Source organism: Planococcus citri, chromosome 1, assembly GCF_950023065.1.
Source record: "Planococcus citri chromosome 1, ihPlaCitr1.1, whole genome shotgun sequence".
NCBI lineage: Eukaryota > Metazoa > Arthropoda > Insecta > Hemiptera > Pseudococcidae > Planococcus > Planococcus citri.
In genome coordinates this window covers 1-8,364 of record NC_088677.1, presented here as the reverse complement: position 1 = coordinate 8,364, position 8,364 = coordinate 1, and positions in this window count along the sequence as shown.

The following is an 8,364-nucleotide window of genomic DNA, read 5'->3' as shown; positions in this document are numbered from 1 at the left end:
TATCCAGTCATCGATTCCGGCTTTGGATCTTTCTTGGAGCATTGGCAGTGGCGTGACTTTTAACGTTTCCTCAATCAATTCGTAGTCGTAGATGTGGTTCGTTTCTCCCTCCTGGACCTGATGACCCACCGTGAAGGTTATCATTTTATGATCCCTGATAGAGGAGAAATGAACTTTCCAGTCGTGTATTTGTGCAATGCAGTTGTCACTTACGACGGTATAGTCTAATATGGATTCTACCCCAGGTCGATGGAACGTTGTTTCTTCTTTGTTCATGACACACAGAGTATTGTCTGCCACGAGCTCGTCGAATAAAGTATCTCTCTCACTGGGTATGTTGTTTTTGTAGTATTGCATGAATGAGGAGTACACGTTGAAGTCACCCATTATGACTAGTTGTTTGCCTTGCATCTTCTTGACCAGCTTGCTGAGTTCGCTAATTTTTCTGTTTATTTTGGTGTTGGGGGAACAGTAGACGGAGACGTAGATATGCCCCTCCATCTCGATGGCGACCATACTGCCACCTTCCGTGTAAATCTGATTGTACTTCAGTGTGTTGCGGATCAGCAAGGCTGCCTTTCCGCTCACCAGTGAATTGTACCCTTTAGCCTTTAGACTGCCATTTTGGAGATAGGGTTCTTGTATTGCTGCTACATCTGTTTGGTTTTTCATCATGTGTTCTATCGTTCTGCGCTGATAGTCCTCGGAGCCACCCAAGTTTATCTGCACAACGTTGACTACTTGTTTAGTTTTTGGGCTATTATTATCTAAGTTGTTCTGTTTGGTCTTTGATTTTGCCTTGGTTTTATTGTCCATCTCCGTAATCGGTATTTTCCGTAATCGACTTGATATGATTTAGAAGGCATGGACACTGCTGGGAGTGTGTGGCGTGTTTAGTTTCGTACTTGTTGTTTTTATTGTTGGTATTGGCTCGGATGCAATTTACACAGTCGGTGGGGCTGTATGGTACCTCGTGCTCTAGCTTGCAATGTTTGGCGACATGGCCGTAGGAGTGGCATTTAAGGCACTTGACTGGCTGCACGCTGTTTTTGACCGGACACATGCTCCAGCCACGCTCCAAGAAGATCTTTCCGAATTTCCTGACCAGAAGTTGCCAGGTTCTAGGGGTCACGGTGCAGATAGCGAACAACCCGGAGGACGGGTCGTTATATTTATATTTCATTATCCTTACGAAATGGGCCGCTTCGCCGGTCGCGTTCAGGATAGCTTTATCGACGTCCTCCTTGACTGCGCCGTCCGGCAGACGATGCACCGCAAGTTGGGGTAATTTTTTTGTACGTTTAGCTACTGGGTCCAGTTGGCCTTGTAGTTTTTTGGCTATGGAGTCGATTTGCTCCTGGCTCTTGCAGGCGACAATGACCGCTCCGTTTGTGGTAGGTCTTACGTATTGCACTCCCATTTCGTAGGGATTGACTTTTTCTTGGAGTAACTTGACCGGGTTGTCACCCGATTTCTTCGGTTTTAGGATAATGGTGTGGTTATTGGGTTTTGGTTGCTGTTGCTGTTGGGGTTGATATATGGTTTGTCTTTGCGAAAGCTGTTGCTGGAGAGGAGGGAAATTATTCAATCCTACCGGCGCCTTCACAATTTGGGAGAAAGAGAGGGGTATTTTTTGGTTTGGCTTATTTACATCAGTTTTCGAGTTTTGGTTTTGGCTTTGGTTTTGGGGTTTGGAGGCTTTTTTCGCTACTAATGATTCAGCCAGCTTTTTGGCTTGCTTAGTCACCTCATCCTTAAGCGAGTTTGACATATTAGTCGCGATTTCTTCCATTTCATCTAAGTTTTTGTTTAGGCCTTCCCTAATACTGCCTTTTAGGTTAAGAGCTTCCAGTAGGAGGTCCCTGCATTTTTTTATACGTTTGGCAAACTTAGCCTTATATTCAGCTACTGATTCCGCCCTTGGGGGGGAGGACTTTTCACCGTTACCATCATTGTTTTGGCTGCTTTTTGGGGGTTTCTTACGATTGCCCTTATCTTTCTTATCTTTTTCGGCTTTTCGGTTACTTGAGGGTGCGTCCGAAAACTGATCTTCATCCGAAGAGTCCAAATCAGACTTCGTTTTCCTTTTTCTCGTCATTTTCTAGTCCGGATTTTATCGGAATTCAGAACGGATTGGGGTAATATTCTAGGCCTAGGCTAAAGAACAAAACCCACGGAGCGGATTTTTTAATTTGACCCTGGGGTCAGGGTCAGCAGTTTTTCCTAGTTAGCGGATCTGAATATGGGTACTTTTGCCCCTGGTTGGGCTCAAAAAATCCTAGCTAACCCTAGCGATTTTTCGCCGAAGAAAGCAGGAGAAACGAACTGCAACTTTGGGGTCAAAGGTCAAAAAACGAATTGTGGAGGGGATTATTGACGGATTTTGTCGTATAGCGGTTAGATGGCTTAGTTTCCAGAGTTAATATAGGGAAACCGTTGAAAAAAATCGAAATTTTCCCATAGGTCAAAATTTCGTATCAAGGTCAACGGTTTTTCACTTTTTTCTCCGCCGTTTATCAACCGATTTTTTTCGAACTTAGGGCCCTGGATTAGGCCTTGGCTACTGAATAGACCCACGAAGACCGAATTTTAAAAAATCCCATAGGAAAAAAGTTTGTTCTTTTGACCCTAGTTTTTGAAAATTTTCGACCAGCTGGACCTATTTTTCTTGTCGATTCTTATTTGGGCACACGAGACGAGTATGTAAACCGAGTTTCACGTAAATCGCGCCATAATTGCGGAAAACACAAATATACAGTTTTTTGAAAAATTACAACTCACCAATCTAAGTAGGTCAAACTTCAAAGTTGCTGTATTTTGGAAAGTTTACCACTTACGGCCACACGCGATATATCGTTTTATTAGTTTTATTACACACTACAAATAAACAGTTTAAAAAGTTTAAATAAAAGCACTTTAAGTTTACTTTAAGAGGTCACCTTTTTCAGAGGTCAAACTCCAAAATAGATCGCGTTTCTTAATTATCTCGAAAACTAAGGGTTTAATCAAAAATTTTCAAGACGCGAAATGTTTTTAAAAATTGATTTTCTATAAAATAGACATATAAAAAGCGACACTCGCGCACAAAAAAGTTTTACCAAAGTTCTGAAAGTTCCATGTCATCTTGCAGTAATCCAATGTCAAACTTTAAAAATTCACAGAACCCAGAGTTTTGAACTTTCACGCACTCGCGATATCACAATTTGTTCGTCTTACCGAGCACTACAAAGTTACACTTTGCACCGAACGATTAAAAGCACTTTAAGTTTACTTTGAGTGGTGTCCTTTTTTAGAGGGCATCACTCAAATACATCGCGTTTTTCAAATTACTCAAAAACTAAGCCCTTGAGAGAAAATCTCCAAGAGGCAAAAAGTTTTTAAAATTAAAATCTACACAAGTTACATGCAAAAAACACCGCGCTCACGCACCAAAATTTTCCCAAAATTGGAAAATTTCAAAGTTAAAGTACACATCAACATGGCGAAATTTGAAACTTTAATAGCACCTCGAATTCCGGCCCGATTTACGCGTACGATATCTCAAAATGCGCGGCACGTAATTGTCTATATATCCGCACAAAAAAATCGGCAGAAACTCGCGAAAAAACCGCCCAAAATTACGATTTTCGGGAGCTGCACATTTTACATGTCCGAACACGTCGACTGAGTATGTGGCACTGAGGTTAGGTTAGGTTAGGTTAGGTTAGGTTAGGTTAGGTTAGGTTAGGTTAGGTTAGGTTAGGTTAGGTTAGGTTAGGTTAGGTTAGGTTAGGTTAGGTTAGGTTAGGTTAGGTTAGGTTAGGTTAGGTTAGGTTAGGTTAGGTTAGGTTAGGTTAGGTTAGGTTAGGTTAGGTTAGGTTAGGTTAGGTTAGGTTAGGTTAGGTTAGGTTAGGTTAGGTTAGGTTAGGTTAGGTTAGGTTAGGTTAGGTTAGGTTAGGTTAGGTTAGGTTAGGTTAGGTTAGGTTAGGTTAGGTTAGGTTAGGTTAGGTTAGGTTAGGTTAGGTTAGGTTAGGTTAGGTTAGGTTAGGTTAGGTTAGGTTAGGTTAGGTTAGGTTAGGTTAGGTTAGGTTAGGTTAGGTTAGGTTAGGTTAGGTTAGGTTAGGTTAGGTTAGGTTAGGTTAGGTTAGGTTAGGTTAGGTTAGGTTAGGTTAGGTTAGGTTAGGTTAGGTTAGGTTAGGTTAGGTTAGGTTAGGTTAGGTTAGGTTAGGTTAGGTTAGGTTAGGTTAGGTTAGGTTAGGTTAGGTTAGGTTAGGTTAGGTTAGGTTAGGTTAGGTTAGGTTAGGTTAGGTTAGGTTAGGTTAGGTTAGGTTAGGTTAGGTTAGGTTAGGTTAGGTTAGGTTAGGTTAGGTTAGGTTAGGTTAGGTTAGGTTAGGTTAGGTTAGGTTAGGTTAGGTTAGGTTAGGTTAGGTTAGGTTAGGTTAGGTTAGGTTAGGTTAGGTTAGGTTAGGTTAGGTTAGGTTAGGTTAGGTTAGGTTAGGTTAGGTTAGGTTAGGTTAGGTTAGGTTAGGTTAGGTTAGGTTAGGTTAGGTTAGGTTAGGTTAGGTTAGGTTAGGTTAGGTTAGGTTAGGTTAGGTTAGGTTAGGTTAGGTTAGGTTAGGTTAGGTTAGGTTAGGTTAGGTTAGGTTAGGTTAGGTTAGGTTAGGTTAGGTTAGGTTAGGTTAGGTTAGGTTAGGTTAGGTTAGGTTAGGTTAGGTTAGGTTAGGTTAGGTTAGGTTAGGTTAGGTTAGGTTAGGTTAGGTTAGGTTAGGTTAGGTTAGGTTAGGTTAGGTTAGGTTAGGTTAGGTTAGGTTAGGTTAGGTTAGGTTAGGTTAGGTTAGGTTAGGTTAGGTTAGGTTAGGTTAGGTTAGGTTAGGTTAGGTTAGGTTAGGTTAGGTTAGGTTAGGTTAGGTTAGGTTAGGTTAGGTTAGGTTAGGTTAGGTTAGGTTAGGTTAGGTTAGGTTAGGTTAGGTTAGGTTAGGTTAGGTTAGGTTAGGTTAGGTTAGGTTAGGTTAGGTTAGGTTAGGTTAGGTTAGGTTAGGTTAGGTTAGGTTAGGTTAGGTTAGGTTAGGTTAGGTTAGGTTAGGTTAGGTTAGGTTAGGTTAGGTTAGGTTAGGTTAGGTTAGGTTAGGTTAGGTTAGGTTAGGTTAGGTTAGGTTAGGTTAGGTTAGGTTAGGTTAGGTTAGGTTAGGTTAGGTTAGGTTAGGTTAGGTTAGGTTAGGTTAGGTTAGGTTAGGTTAGGTTAGGTTAGGTTAGGTTAGGTTAGGTTAGGTTAGGTTAGGTTAGGTTAGGTTAGGTTAGGTTAGGTTAGGTTAGGTTAGGTTAGGTTAGGTTAGGTTAGGTTAGGTTAGGTTAGGTTAGGTTAGGTTAGGTTAGGTTAGGTTAGGTTAGGTTAGGTTAGGTTAGGTTAGGTTAGGTTAGGTTAGGTTAGGTTAGGTTAGGTTAGGTTAGGTTAGGTTAGGTTAGGTTAGGTTAGGTTAGGTTAGGTTAGGTTAGGTTAGGTTAGGTTAGGTTAGGTTAGGTTAGGTTAGGTTAGGTTAGGTTAGGTTAGGTTAGGTTAGGTTAGGTTAGGTTAGGTTAGGTTAGGTTAGGTTAGGTTAGGTTAGGTTAGGTTAGGTTAGGTTAGGTTAGGTTAGGTTAGGTTAGGTTAGGTTAGGTTAGGTTAGGTTAGGTTAGGTTAGGTTAGGTTAGGTTAGGTTAGGTTAGGTTAGGTTAGGTTAGGTTAGGTTAGGTTAGGTTAGGTTAGGTTAGGTTAGGTTAGGTTAGGTTAGGTTAGGTTAGGTTAGGTTAGGTTAGGTTAGGTTAGGTTAGGTTAGGTTAGGTTAGGTTAGGTTAGGTTAGGTTAGGTTAGGTTAGGTTAGGTTAGGTTAGGTTAGGTTAGGTTAGGTTAGGTTAGGTTAGGTTAGGTTAGGTTAGGTTAGGTTAGGTTAGGTTAGGTTAGGTTAGGTTAGGTTAGGTTAGGTTAGGTTAGGTTAGGTTAGGTTAGGTTAGGTTAGGTTAGGTTAGGTTAGGTTAGGTTAGGTTAGGTTAGGTTAGGTTAGGTTAGGTTAGGTTAGGTTAGGTTAGGTTAGGTTAGGTTAGGTTAGGTTAGGTTAGGTTAGGTTAGGTTAGGTTAGGTTAGGTTAGGTTAGGTTAGGTTAGGTTAGGTTAGGTTAGGTTAGGTTAGGTTAGGTTAGGTTAGGTTAGGTTAGGTTAGGTTAGGTTAGGTTAGGTTAGGTTAGGTTAGGTTAGGTTAGGTTAGGTTAGGTTAGGTTAGGTTAGGTTAGGTTAGGTTAGGTTAGGTTAGGTTAGGTTAGGTTAGGTTAGGTTAGGTTAGGTTAGGTTAGGTTAGGTTAGGTTAGGTTAGGTTAGGTTAGGTTAGGTTAGGTTAGGTTAGGTTAGGTTAGGTTAGGTTAGGTTAGGTTAGGTTAGGTTAGGTTAGGTTAGGTTAGGTTAGGTTAGGTTAGGTTAGGTTAGGTTAGGTTAGGTTAGGTTAGGTTAGGTTAGGTTAGGTTAGGTTAGGTTAGGTTAGGTTAGGTTAGGTTAGGTTAGGTTAGGTTAGGTTAGGTTAGGTTAGGTTAGGTTAGGTTAGGTTAGGTTAGGTTAGGTTAGGTTAGGTTAGGTTAGGTTAGGTTAGGTTAGGTTAGGTTAGGTTAGGTTAGGTTAGGTTAGGTTAGGTTAGGTTAGGTTAGGTTAGGTTAGGTTAGGTTAGGTTAGGTTAGGTTAGGTTAGGTTAGGTTAGGTTAGGTTAGGTTAGGTTAGGTTAGGTTAGGTTAGGTTAGGTTAGGTTAGGTTAGGTTAGGTTAGGTTAGGTTAGGTTAGGTTAGGTTAGGTTAGGTTAGGTTAGGTTAGGTTAGGTTAGGTTAGGTTAGGTTAGGTTAGGTTAGGTTAGGTTAGGTTAGGTTAGGTTAGGTTAGGTTAGGTTAGGTTAGGTTAGGTTAGGTTAGGTTAGGTTAGGTTAGGTTAGGTTAGGTTAGGTTAGGTTAGGTTAGGTTAGGTTAGGTTAGGTTAGGTTAGGTTAGGTTAGGTTAGGTTAGGTTAGGTTAGGTTAGGTTAGGTTAGGTTAGGTTAGGTTAGGTTAGGTTAGGTTAGGTTAGGTTAGGTTAGGTTAGGTTAGGTTAGGTTAGGTTAGGTTAGGTTAGGTTAGGTTAGGTTAGGTTAGGTTAGGTTAGGTTAGGTTAGGTTAGGTTAGGTTAGGTTAGGTTAGGTTAGGTTAGGTTAGGTTAGGTTAGGTTAGGTTAGGTTAGGTTAGGTTAGGTTAGGTTAGGTTAGGTTAGGTTAGGTTAGGTTAGGTTAGGTTAGGTTAGGTTAGGTTAGGTTAGGTTAGGTTAGGTTAGGTTAGGTTAGGTTAGGTTAGGTTAGGTTAGGTTAGGTTAGGTTAGGTTAGGTTAGGTTAGGTTAGGTTAGGTTAGGTTAGGTTAGGTTAGGTTAGGTTAGGTTAGGTTAGGTTAGGTTAGGTTAGGTTAGGTTAGGTTAGGTTAGGTTAGGTTAGGTTAGGTTAGGTTAGGTTAGGTTAGGTTAGGTTAGGTTAGGTTAGGTTAGGTTAGGTTAGGTTAGGTTAGGTTAGGTTAGGTTAGGTTAGGTTAGGTTAGGTTAGGTTAGGTTAGGTTAGGTTAGGTTAGGTTAGGTTAGGTTAGGTTAGGTTAGGTTAGGTTAGGTTAGGTTAGGTTAGGTTAGGTTAGGTTAGGTTAGGTTAGGTTAGGTTAGGTTAGGTTAGGTTAGGTTAGGTTAGGTTAGGTTAGGTTAGGTTAGGTTAGGTTAGGTTAGGTTAGGTTAGGTTAGGTTAGGTTAGGTTAGGTTAGGTTAGGTTAGGTTAGGTTAGGTTAGGTTAGGTTAGGTTAGGTTAGGTTAGGTTAGGTTAGGTTAGGTTAGGTTAGGTTAGGTTAGGTTAGGTTAGGTTAGGTTAGGTTAGGTTAGGTTAGGTTAGGTTAGGTTAGGTTAGGTTAGGTTAGGTTAGGTTAGGTTAGGTTAGGTTAGGTTAGGTTAGGTTAGGTTAGGTTAGGTTAGGTTAGGTTAGGTTAGGTTAGGTTAGGTTAGGTTAGGTTAGGTTAGGTTAGGTTAGGTTAGGTTAGGTTAGGTTAGGTTAGGTTAGGTTAGGTTAGGTTAGGTTAGGTTAGGTTAGGTTAGGTTAGGTTAGGTTAGGTTAGGTTAGGTTAGGTTAGGTTAGGTTAGGTTAGGTTAGGTTAGGTTAGGTTAGGTTAGGTTAGGTTAGGTTAGGTTAGGTTAGGTTAGGTTAGGTTAGGTTAGGTTAGGTTAGGTTAGGTTAGGTTAGGTTAGGTTAGGTTAGGTTAGGTTAGGTTAGGTTAGGTTAGGTTAGGTTAGGTTAGGTTAGGTTAGGTTAGGTTAGGTTAGGTTAGGTTAGGTTAGGTTAGGTTAGGTTAGGTTAGGTTAGGTTAGGTTAGGTTAGGT